General features: G+C 47.3%; 1 protein-coding gene and 1 pseudogene across 1 annotated transcript in view; one reads left to right on the top strand and one right to left on the bottom strand.

The window, feature by feature from the left end:
* The window catches only part of lrrc1 (leucine rich repeat containing 1), a 390,137-nt gene that overhangs the window by 210,270 nt on the left and 166,704 nt on the right, over nucleotides 1–13,163 (top strand). The window lies entirely within an intron of this gene.
* LOC139267647 (U2 spliceosomal RNA) lies at nucleotides 8,194–8,432 on the bottom strand (annotated as a pseudogene).

The following is a 13,163-nucleotide window of genomic DNA, read 5'->3' as shown; positions in this document are numbered from 1 at the left end:
ATCGGGCCAATACATGAAGGACAACAACAACAACAAACTTGCATTTATATAGCGCCTTCAACATGGTAAGACATCCTAAGGCATTTCACAGGGGTGATTATCAAACAAAGCCCCACACCGAGCAACATGAGAGGACCGATGATCAAAGGTTTGGGCAAAGAAGTAGGTTATAAGAAGTGTCTTAAGGACAATGAGAAGTAGAGAGGTTTAGGGAGAGAATTCCAGAGCTTGCTCCTTGGGTTAATGTCGGTCGGCGAGAACAGTGGTGATGGGTGAACAGGACTTGGTGCGAATTAAGCTCGTGGTCAGGCCGATGAGGTGCTGGACAATTAATTACCTGAGTGTGGGATTCATGCCCCAATGTGAATCATCATCCTCAACAGAGGAGGGGAGAAAAATAGGAGAAAAACAATGTAAATAGAATGAAAGACTGTCCTATCTCTGCTGCTGACCTGGAAAGTTAAAAATCAAAACAATGGCCAGTGTTATCGGTGGCTTGCTGCACACTCTCCATCGTTCTATTTGTAGCTTTGGTAAATATATAAATAGAAAATCAGTCTACACGGCCGTTATCACTCTGGCTGCCTGAAGGTTCTGCTGAAGAACAGTGCTGTGAATTCCAACATGTCGATGACTTTTTAAAAAACACATTTGTGCAGGAGTACGGTAACTGTTTTGGGAGCACAGAGGAATAAACAACCGGGGCTTCAGTTAGTAAGACATTTTAAAAACGCTGATGGTAAGAAAATAAAAATGCATTTACATTAGTCATGTTCTATTTGTAAGATCGTGTTGGGTGTAAGTGCAGCTGTTGTTAAATTAAAAAAAAAAACCCTCATTGCTTTGAGTAACAGAGCTGTTCATCTATCATTCATCTTTAGCCTGTGCCCTTGAAGATTCACGGCTTTTTCAGTTTGGGCTCTTTGTTTGGACTTTATCATCCTAAAAAGGTAATCCTGCATTATTGAAAGTTACTGGATGTGTTAATGCAATGATATAATAATTGGAAAACAGTTTTAATAACTTCACAGCTCATCTGCTAGCTTTCCAACGTTGGCTGTTTAATGGAGCTATTTCTCTTTGCTTTGCACACAACATTACATTTACACAGATTGTAACTGCCACCTGGGGAAGATATCTGTGCAATGGTGTTGAATTTGAAGTGCCAGAGGCTTAGCACATATGAAGAAGAATATTTCAATACTTAAAATAATAACACGATTGGGATATTTGGTTTATTCTAGGAGGACTGGTAATCATGAAATGTTGCAGAATTCTCTCTTTATTTCGCTGAAGTTGCTTGGCACAGTAGTCAACAGCAGTGGAAACCTCTGGAACTTTTTGTATTTCCTGTTCAAAGTAAGTTTCTTGAAAGCTGCTGCAGGGTTGAGCCAAGAAATTCCACCTTTATGGAATTCGGGAGCTGTAGCACCGGAGGGGCTGAAAATTGGGGTGGAACCTGTCCCTGTGGATTTCCGCCCTTTGATAGCAACACTTTAAATTACGACAGCCTGCCACCCCCATCCCAATGTCAATTTTGGGGCTTGTCGTGGGTGCGGGGAGTGATTTACTCATGGTCCCTCCAAGGAAATCCTGTCTATGTGAGCCAGTGCAGGAAGCAGGCATATGTACTGTACAGGGCTGCATGAGGCTCAAATAGCAACTGATCCCAGAAAGATTGATTGACGTTACTATACGGGCCTCCCAGTAAGGGAGCAGCATTCTCCTACTTGGGGAATTCATGCCACCATTGGACAATCCAGCCTGTGCCTCCTCCCGTGGACTCCACATGTGTCCATTCTAGCGGACACCCTTGGAGTGCTGGAACAGGTTTGCGTGCACACTCTTAATGTTAATGACCCAAGTTCTGAGATTTAGGATAGGTCATGATGGGGATGAAGTGAAAGGTGGAAGATCCTTTAATATATTAAAGAACACAACTAATATCCTAGAATTTTTTTCGAAATGAAAACCCACTGATAGTGCAACAACTTCTTGAATTTAAATTTCAAACAAGGCTGAGGCTCTTACTGATTAATGAATGACAGATCTACCATTTTGGGCAGGGGGGGAAAGGAAATCTACACAGGTAAGTCAGCATCTTAAAGTGAAAGGTTGGTTAACGTTTTGGGTGGAATTTTTTGTCAGTATGTATATCCAGGTTGGAGAAACTCCTTACAGGTTCTACCAAAACGAAGGGGGAGGGGAACAGTCAAAAGTTCATACATACCTGGACCGCTTTTGTCAAAAAGCAGTTAATTGCTTTAACAGCCATTAAATTAAATGCTGAAGAGGGGAAAAGCCTTGTTTACTATACCAAAGTAATCCTAGTCAGTCGTTTCGTGAGGCAAAGAGAAAGGGCAAGTCAGACATAGCTTCAAAATGGAAGGCAAAGCTACAGAACGTGAATGTGAGAATTCAGCAATAAAACTGGAGAAATAGCTCAAATTTAAAGTTGAAGACATCAACTTGATGCGTTGTTGCACATTTGACTTTATTATAATAGTCAGTCTATTTATAACCTTTTTGTTAATCATATTTGAGGCATTGTCTGCATATTTTTGAAGCATGTTCTTGCATCCAATGAACTGGTACAAAACCATGGTGGGGGGATGTAAAACTATAATTGGTTCAGATACTCCCTTGTTTGTGTATTTGCTGGGTTTAGTTACTAAACTTTAGTGGTCCGTTTCAAGATACATGGCTGACTATGGGCCATTTAAAAGTATGCTAAACTTTTGGCACACGTGGATTTTCACTCTTGTTTGGTCTCCAAAGCTAACGCTGTATGAGCTGATTCCTGATATAGTAAAAGATTTAATTGTTCAAGGGTTGCACTGTATTTCTGCTGTAAGCTAACGTGATCTGTCTAAGTCACTTGATTGATAGTGCTTTCAGCTTTTCTTTAGATGAAGTGTTGTTGTGAAGCTCCATTGTGTGTTCTCCCCACCTCGTGTGTTTTTTCTCTTCTCTTTCTCTTCCACACCCCCCTCCCCCTCCCCCTCCCCTGCCATTCTAAAGACACTGGGGCGATATTGCGTATCGCCCTGTTTGGGGATGGTAATGTTTACGAGGCGGGACTTCCTGCGCCTGGTGCGTAAGTCCCGCTCCACGACCTAAATTGTGGTTGCCGCCCCCAAGAGGAAGTGGAGCACAATATCGGGTGCTCCACTTCCTCTCTGGTGCGAATCTGGGACATAAGAACATAAGAAATAGGAGCAGGAGTAGGCCATTTGGCTCCTTGAGTCTGCTCCGCCATTTAATAAGATCATGGCTGATCTGATCATGGACTCAGCTCCACTTCCCCGCCCACTCCCCATAACCCTTTACTCCTTTTATCACTCAAAAACCTGTCTATCTCTGCCTTAAATATATTCAATGACCCAGCTTCCACAGCTCTCTGGGGCAGAGAATTCCACAGATTTACAACCCTCAGAGAAGAAAATTCCCCGAAGCTCAGTTTTAAATGGGTGGCCCCTTATTCTGAGACTATGTCCCCTAGTTTTAGTTTCCCCTATGAGTGGAAATATCTTCTCTGCATCCACCTTGTTGAGCCCCCTCATTATCTTATATGTTTCAATAAGATCACCTCTCATTCTTCTGACCTCCAATGAGTAAAGGCCCAACCTGCCCAACCTATCCTCATAAGTCAACCCCCTCATCTCCGGACGCTAATACGTGCAAGTCATACCGCTAGGCGGCCTCTCTGTGCAGCGCTAACGCGATCACAGGGCCCTCCCTTTCCGTTAAAGGGGAGGGCATGCTGCGAGCTCTGCCGAGGTTTTGAGGGGGCTCCACAGGCCACCAGGGATGCGGGGTGATGTGGCCGCAGCCTGGCACCGAAGCGGAGTGTGCCGGGCTGCACCATCGCAGCAAGGGCCCCGTGGAAAAAATCACCGAGGCCGGACTGATAAGTTGTCTGAAAAATAAAAATGGTGCCACCACGCACCTGCCCTTCAATTTCGCCCCACGATCGAGGTGCAGCCAGGTTTGTGACCCGCGAGGCTGGCGCTAACATCATCCTCAGCAGCCTCACGGGGCGCTGCCCAATTTCCACCGCGGTGCAAAAACGGGTCGCTGCGCACGCCAATGATGTCATCGGCGGGGGCGCTGTCGGCTTTGCGCCTCCGCTAACTCCCAGGCAATTTTATGGGAGCCGGTAGCGCCCTTCCCCCCCCCCCCTGCGTTCCCTGGGTCCCCTGTTAGCACCCTCGGAGGCGCTAATGGGACGTGCACAGCATGCCAATTTCATCCCCACTCACTCCTTAAACGGATTCCCGGGCATCATTTGAGAATAGGTTCACAGGTTCTACCAAATTGAAGGGGGAGAGGAATGGTCAATAGTTCATGTCTGGACTGCTTTCATCAAAAAGCAACTCATGGGTTTAACAGCTGTTCAATATAGATTTTAAATGCCGAAGAGGGGCCAAGCCTTGTTTACTATACCAAAATAATAATCAGATGTTTCATCAAGGTCCCTTTTAGAATGAGATAGCTAATTAACATAATTCTAGGTATTCCCTGAATCTTTGGCATGTACGACATATTAAGAATGGTTGTTACAAAAACACACGCACTATTTTAACTATGATAGGGGTCAGCGAGCCATTACATATTGTACAAGACCATTGAAGGATTCTGCAGGGCAGATTTGGGTAGACTCCCAAGTTACGGCTGAAATTTGAATGCTTATTATGCATCAGTCTTCGTGATGGGAAGCTACCAGTGTTGTTACATAGAGGTAATTTTAAAACTGAATATAAAAGTGAACGTATAAGTAGCAGGGCTGCAGGCCCATATGGTATTCGCCCTAGGGTGCTAAAACACATGGGGGGGCTGTATTATGCAAGCCAGTGACTCATATATTTATAAAGCTGATTGAGGGCTGGGTTTATTCCCATGGACTGGAGAGAGGCCAACGTGAGGCCTATATTTAAAAGGACTGAATAGTGGCATAGGATCGTGACTTCTGTTTCGGGATCTCCTCTGATTATGTGCATCACACTGCCTCTGCCTTTCTGAAATCAACTCCCTGGCTGTTATTCCTAAACTCGACCAAACATGATGCAGGCTCGGTGAGGTTGGAGAGGAGGGGGAGTTGCGGGGGGAGAGAGCACGATGGAGGTATCTGGGTGGAAGAGGAGAGCACGATGCCCGAACCATGAACCCGCATCTTTCTCTAGTTTCTCTCCTACCTCCCTTCATGCCTTCTCCGAGCTCATCTTGACCATCAGGCCCACTTCCATTTCCTTGACTCTATTCCTACTAAACTGCTGACCATTCAACTTCCCTTCTTAACTCCCACGTTAGCGGATATTGTTAATGATCCTCTCTCCTCAGGTACTGAACCCCTTCCCCTTCAAACTTGCCATCATCAGAAACCAACCCTTGACCCCTCTGTCCTTGTAAACTCCCATCTCCCTTTCTTCTCCAAAGTCCTTGAACATGTTGTCGCCTCGCAAATCCATGCCCACCTTTCTTGGAACTCTGTTTGAATCCCTCCATCAGGTTTTCGCCCCTGTCACAGGACTGAAATGGCTCTTATCAGTCACAATGTAATCCTATGTGGCTGTGGTAAAGTATCCTTTCTCAACCTGCCTGCATCCTTTGACATGGTTAGAATGGTTACAGCAGAAAGGAAAGTCATTTGGCCCGTCAAGCCTGTGCCGGCTCTCTGCAAGAGCACTTCAGCTATGCCCCACTCCACCGCCCTTTCCCCTTAACCCTGCAATATCTTTTCCTTCAGGTACTTATTCAATTCCTATTTGAAAGCCACAATGGAATCTGCCTCCACCGCCCTTTCAGGCATCATGCCCTCTGTCTTCTCACCTGGCACTGACAACGACAGATTCAGCTGTCAAGTTTCAGTCGGGTATTGGCTGGAGGAGCGCTATTTAAAGGGAGAAGTCTGCGTAGTTTGCGCCTCCCGTTAGCGTCCCCATGGGGCGCAAATGACTTCTCGCCCGGGGTGGGGTGGGGGGGGGCCGCTACCGCCTCTTGTGAAATTCTGCGGGAGGTAGCGGAAGCGCAAACCGGTAGCACCTCGCTCCTGTTTGTAGTGCCTCAGGCGATGACATTATCACTATGCACAGCCAACCATTTTCGCCCGGTAGCAAAAAATTTGGTAGCGCCCCGTGAGGCCGTCGTAAGCGATGTCCGCGCCAGCTTCGCTGGTTGTGAACCGGGCCTCTCACCGCTCGAGGGCTGGAAATAAAAGGGATGGTGCGGTCTGCACTTTTATATCATAAAAAGAATGGGCAACTTACCGGTCACGGCCTTGCCTAATCTAATTCGCAGGGTCCGTGCCGTGACGTTGCAGCCCGGCACTCCGCTTCCGTGCTGGGCTTCTGCCACGGCATCCCTGCTCCCCCGTGGTGAAATTCTGGCCCCTTCTCCCCGATGCAGAGTTTGCAGCGTGCCCTCTGCTTTAGATGTGAGGTCACAGATGCTCCGTACAGAAGGAGAAGGGATTACATTTCCTCCCCCATGACTAGAGCGAAACAGTTGGAGTGTGCACGTGGCTTTGCCAGATAAGTGGGCTTCCCCATGGTGTCATCGACTGCACCCACGTCGCTTTGTGAGCACCGCATAACAATACTGAGGTATTCCAGAACTCACTGTGCAGCTGGTGTGTGACCACACCACAGAATCCTCACCGTCAATGCCCGCTACCCTGGCAGCAGCCACAATGCCGTCATTATGCGCCAGCTCTGTTGCAGCCACCACATCAAACTTGCAGCTGGCTGCTCAGAGACAAGGGCTATCCGCTCTCCACCTGGCTCATGACTCCCCTCCGCAACCCCAACACTCCTGCCCAGCACTCGGACAATGAAAGCCATGCCGCCACTGGGAACATCATTAAGCTGACCATCAGAGTGCCGAAGCAACGGTTCCGCTACCTTGACCGCTCGGGAGGAGCCCTCCAGGACTCGGCTGAGCGGGTGTCCCTTTTTGTCGTTGTCTGCTGCATGCTGCACAACTTGGCCATCATGAGGGCGCAGCCATTGCCATTAGGCAAAGCTCCACCATCTCAGGAGGAGGAGCAGGAACAACGCCTGCGCTAGAGGAGGTAGCCAGTCAATCGTGATTCTGCATGGGTGATCCACAACTGTCTTATCAGACTTCGGTTCCAGTGAATTCTATCCCACTTCCCGGTTCCTCTGGACGTCCCCATCAGCACATCAATTTGCTCTTCCATACCACAGCCCCAAAACTGAAATGAGAGACAATAGCAAAGATGCAATTTTCCAATTAAAGTTATTGTCATAACATTTAACAGTATCATAAAAAACAAATGTACTTAACAATCACCCTTGTGCATTTCCTTATATCTTCTCTTTGCTTTGACTATTCCAGTGCTCCTCTGCAATGTGTCTCCTGTGGCTGCGGCATGGCTGGTGGAAGGCTGCTGTATGTCAGGGCCAGAGACTATAGATGGCCTTGCAGGACGCTCTCGACCAGCTCTGGGCTTGGAAGGCCTGGCTGTAGGCTGTACCGCCTCAGACTGGGCGGCGTCAGTCTGGACTAGCTGGGTGACAGGCAGCAACAAGTGCAATGGCGGAGCGGCAGTGGTGGGATCAGGAATGCTGTCATCCTGAGAGAGGACAACAGGTTCCTGCTGCACTGACCCACCACCACTCCCCCGGTACAGCACCTCAGTCTCCCCACCAATCTGCTGGAGCACAGTTTGGTGGGCTGCTGCGACACAGTGAGATAACCAGTCGACTGTGGTGGACCTAGCGGTGATGGCAGCAGTCAGAGCTTGCATGGCATCCAGCTGAGACTGCATGAGAGCAGTCTGAGACTTAGTGCTGTCATGCAGACAATGATTGATGGCACTAAGACATTGCGTTGTCTCTGCCTGTGCTGCAATGGAAGCTGCGACATGGCCCATGACGTGAGTCATGAGGTCTGGATCCGCACGGTCTCTCTGGGAGTCCACCATTATCTGCACACTGGCAATGATGGGCTGCATGGTGTGTACAGAGCTCGGTGCAATGCTGGAGGTGGACTCCTCTGTGCTCCTTACCATAGCGGAGAGGCTTTCGGGCACCTTTGCCATTGCACCTATGATTTTTTTTTTTGAAATTCGTAGCCAATCGTTCCAATTCTTTGTCAAATCACAAACGCCAGAGGTCACCTTGCACACATCAAGGATCACTCTGCGCCAATGCTCTTAGCCAAAAGGCCTAGAGCCACTGCACCGTTCCTGGAAGTACTGCAATACCAGGTTCGTGCCATGGAGGTGGATGGGTCAGGTCCCCCACACACCTCCGTGGAGGTGGATGGGTCAAGCCACCCCACCCACCTCCTATTTCCAAAAAAGCAAGCATATACCTTCCTGATCCAGGGAGAACCACCTTGGGGTTATGGTGGTTACTCCCCTGTCAGGTCAGTTACGCATGATCTTAGCCAAAAGGCCGAGGATGTCAGAGTTCCTGGCCATCACCCTTGTGAAGGCCTCCCCATTGAGGTCCTCATCTGAGTCGTCCTCCTCCTTTTCTTCTCCCTCCTGAGTGTGATGGGGGGGGGGGGGGCGGCGGGGGGTTCAGGTACAGGTGGCACATCTGCTGGCTGATTATCTGAAAGCATAAATGGCACAAGACTCGCGTTAAGGTGAGGGCAGTGGGGCAGGCATGGGGCAAGGAAGGCAGAAACGATCAGTTGGAAAGTGATAAAGCCTTCTGGTGTGAGGGGCAAGTGGGATGAGAAAAGGAGAGAGGATAAAGATACTGTTGCCCCCAGTGGGGTCGATGTCTCCGCCAGCCACGGCGCCCATCACCTGCGGGCCAATGATCTGCGGCACTCCCTCCTCCAGGTCAGTGAGCTCCTGCAGTTAAACTATGTGGGAGATATGCCTGACATGGTTGAATAGCTGTGAATGTAGGCAAGGCGTGAGATGCGGATGAGAATTTGAGTAGCTGCACATGTTTGGTGGGGGAGTGCTGGTTTGCTCAGTGTGCACAGACAGAGATACAGAAACTGGTTTGTAGGAGGTTTGGAAGCTTGTAGTCACCTTGACCACCCAACTGAGGTTGCTGAACAGAGAGAGAGGGACCCCGTGTGTGTGTGTGAGGGGTCGATCAACAACCGTGCTTTCTGACACCTCCTCGGCCACTTCTCTCCACAATGGCCCTGAAGACAGGTGTTGATGGCCTCCTTCCAGATGCAAGGAACAGCAATTCCCTCCTTCTCTCCACTGTACCCACCAACGTCTCCACTGCCATATCATTGAATCACCTGGTTCTCTCCCGTGCAAGAGGATTTCCAGCGACCATCCCAGAAAGTTGCTTCAGTAGCTCACGGGTCTCCCTGAAATGCAGCAAGCTGAAAATGAGCAGGTCGAGCTTGATATTATTGCCCCTTTAAGAGCTGGAATTAGTCAGTGTGAAGGATTGAAGGATGATTGCTGAATACAAATCACCTGAAATTGGATAGCGCTCTGCACTTAGCACCCCTGCAGCGCCCCATTGAGATCATTAGTGCTGCGTTTACCATCCTCCCCCCTCCCCCTCCCCCCTCCCCCCTCCCCCCTCCCCCCTCCCCCCTCCCCCCTCGCCCCTCGCCCCTCGCCCCTCGCCCCTCGCCCCTCGCCCCTCACCCCTCACCCCATCTTCCTGGGGAGCTAAAGCCCAATTTAGTAGAAGTTAGCAATCGTTTGCATCTAGCGTTAACTTATCAAAATGTTAAAAGTTAACGCCCCAAATGGCCCCATACTTTAATAGGGAGATGGGGTGATGCATTGGGTTAGGACACTAACCTTTCTATGTTTTTCACCTCTACAATCTATGTTCAGATTGATAGAATGAAAGTGCTGAGAACACAATACATGGATTTTTGCTGACCCTATTGAGTGGATGCTAACTGAACCAACCGACTATCTAATTGTTTGGACTGATACATGATGGATGCATCAGAAAACAACCTGTTGAGATGAATACAAAGCCACTTTTATGATGAATATAATAGTGTAACAGTCATGAAAGGTAATGGTGTGGTTAGGTGATTTGACATTTATATGATGCTGGGCTATAAATTACCTTGGACAGAAACGCTACAACTTTAAATGAAACTTCTCAGATCCCTCCATGGCCTCGCCCCTACCCACTCCCCGGCCCACTATCTAGCCTCTTCCAACTGTACAACCATACAACCCTCAGACTGGGGAATTAATAATGGAGAACAGGGAAATAGCAGAGACGTTGAACAAATATTTTGTATCGGTCTTCACGGTAGAAGACACTAAAAACATCAAGGGGCTATAGGGAGGGAGGAACTTAATACAATCGCTATCACTGAAGAAATAGTACTCAGTAAAATAATGGGTCTAAAGGCGGACAAGTTCCCTGGACCTGATGCCTTACATCCTAGGGTTTTAAGAGAAGTGGCTTCAGATATAGTGGATGCATGGTTTAATCTACCAAAATTCTTTGGATTCTGGGGCGGTCCAGCAGGTTGGAAATCCGCAAATGCAACGCCCCTATTTAAAAAGGAGGCAGACAAAAAACAGGAAACTATAGACCAGTTAGCCTAACATCTGTCGTTGGGAAAATGATGGAGTTCATTAGTAAGGAAGCAGTAGCGGAACATTTGGAAAAGCTTGATTCAATGAAGCAGAGTCAGCATGGTTTTATGAAAGGGAAATCATGTTTGACAAATTTGCTGGAGTTCTTTGAGGATGTAACGAGAAGGGTGGATAAGGGGGAACCAGTGGATGTGGTGTATTAGGATTTCCAGAAGGCATCCGATAAGGTGCCACAAGATAAAAGCTCACCGGGTTGGGGTAATATATAGCATGGATAGCGGATTGACTAATTAACAGAACATAGAGAGTCGGGATAAATGGGTCATGCCAACTGGAAATAGTGGGGTGCTGCCGGGATCGGTGCTGGGCCTCAACTATTTACAATCTTAATTAATATGAATTGGATGAAGGGGCTGACTGTAATGGAGCCACATTTGCTGATGATACAAAAATGGGTGGGAAAACAAATTGTGAGGAGGACACAAAAAATCTGCAAAGGCATACAGACAGGCTAAGTGAGTGGGCAGATGGAGTATAATGTGGAAAAATGTGAGGTTATCCACTTTGGCAGAAATAATAGAAAAGCAAATTATAATTTAAATGGAGAAAAATTGCCAAGTGCTACAGTACAGAGAGACTTGGGGCTCCTTGTGCATGAAACACAAAAGGTTGGTATGCAGATACAGCAAATAATCGGGAAGGCAAATGAAATGTTGGCTTTTATTGCAAGGGGGATAGAGTATAAAAGCAGAGAAGTCCTGCTACAACTGTACAGGGTATTGGTGAGACGACATCCGGAGTACTGTGCACAGTTTTGGTCTCCGTATTTAAGGAAGGATATACTTGCATTGGAGGCTGTTCAGAGAAGGTTCACTAGGTTGATTCCGGTGCTGAGGGGGTTGATTTATGAAGGTAGCTTGAGTAGGTTGGGCCTCGACTCATTGGAATTCAGAAGAATAAGAGGTGATCTTATTGAAACTTCTAAGATAATGAGGGGTCTCGACAAGGTGGATGCAGAGAGGATATTTCAACTCATAGGGAAACTAAAACTAGGGACATAGTAGAATAAGAGGCCACCCATTTAAAACTGAGATGAGGAGAAATTTCTTCTCTGAGGGTTGTAAATTCATGTAATCCTATATCCCAGAGAGCTGTGAAGGCTAAGTCATTGAATATATTTAAGGCGGAGATAGACAGATTTTTGAATGATAAGGGAGTAAAGGGTTATGGGGAGCTGGCAGGGAAGTGGAGCTGAGTCCATGATCAGATCAGCCATGATCTTATTGAATGGTGGAGCAGGCTCGAGGGGCCAAATGGCCTACTCCTTCTCCTATTTCTTATGTACTATGTTCTTATATCTGCGCTCCTCCAAATTATCCCCTTGCACATGCAGAATTTTAATCGCTCCATCATTGGCGGTTGTGCTTTTAGCTGCCAAGCCCCTAAGTTCTGGAATTCCCTGCCTAATCCTCTCCACCTCTACCTCTCTTTCCTCCTTTAAGACGCTCTTTAAAATCTACCTCTTTAAACAAGCTTTTGCTCACCTGCCCAAATATCCTGTGATGCAGCTCGGTGTCAAATTTTGTCTGATAAGGCTCCTGTGCAGTTTTACTACGTTAAAAATGCTATATAAATGCAAGTTGTTGTTGTATTAATCCTGACTGCACATAAATAACATGAAGCTATAAACCAATACTCGGAAACTTGAAAGATCACAACTAAGTGTATGATTGATGTTGCAATTTGACACGCTCACTGAAATCCAAATGGTATTCCGCATTTGCCAGTTAGAAGTCATCACCATTGACAACTCCATTTTCATTCCAGTTCAGTGCAGCCGAATAAGATACAGGAAAAGATTGTCTGCTTCTCACTCTTTACCTGACAATTGCTTTGATGTAGCAGTGACACTGTTTTCTTTCACTACAATTATATAATTTCACTTTCCCACACTCTTGCTTTTTATTTTGTGCTTTTTATTGGCAACTATACCCCCTCATTATGAAATGGTATGACTTGATACATCTCTCCCCACCTTCAAGGCTTCCCTAAAACCTACCTTTTTGTTTGGTTGTCCGTCAACTTCCCCCCCACCCCCCCTTACTTTCGTTTCAGTCCCACACCCAATTGTGAATTGCCCTGGATGTTTTGTAGCATTGGCCCAGAGTTTGTGGTCGGAGATTTCCCGCGGGCCGATGCCTCCGACCTCAATAATTTCCACGGAAGTACCTGCCGATCACAAGTTCCAGGCTTAGGTGCCTGCGCTTCGCATACTTAAACCTGGAATTTGCGCGGCCCCTATGGGCATGCGCGCACCTCGTACGCGTCATAGAGGCCACGCATTCAGGGCCATGAAAAGCATTATATAAATGAAAGTTGTTGCAGTTAAGACATTTTGTTTGTAGCATTGGTTCCAATACCCTCCCAATGAGAGAAAAGTCCACTTCTTTGATAACCATGTAAGCATTCATCTTTGAGCTGTGTTGGCTCAGTGATGAGATCAAGTTTTGTGGTACAGGTGCCTGGAAAGTCGTGATCTTATTGAATGGTGGTGCAGGCTCGAAGGGCCGAATGGCCTACTCCTGCACCTATTTTTTATGTTTCTATGTTTCCCTCTGCTCTGAGTTTCTGTGCCACC

The sequence above is a fragment of the Pristiophorus japonicus genome, chromosome 7 (genome assembly GCF_044704955.1).
Source record: "Pristiophorus japonicus isolate sPriJap1 chromosome 7, sPriJap1.hap1, whole genome shotgun sequence".
Taxonomy (NCBI): Eukaryota; Metazoa; Chordata; class Chondrichthyes; family Pristiophoridae; genus Pristiophorus; species Pristiophorus japonicus.
The sequence above is the reverse complement of the archived record's forward strand: the minus strand, read 5'-3'. Positions and strand labels throughout refer to the sequence as shown.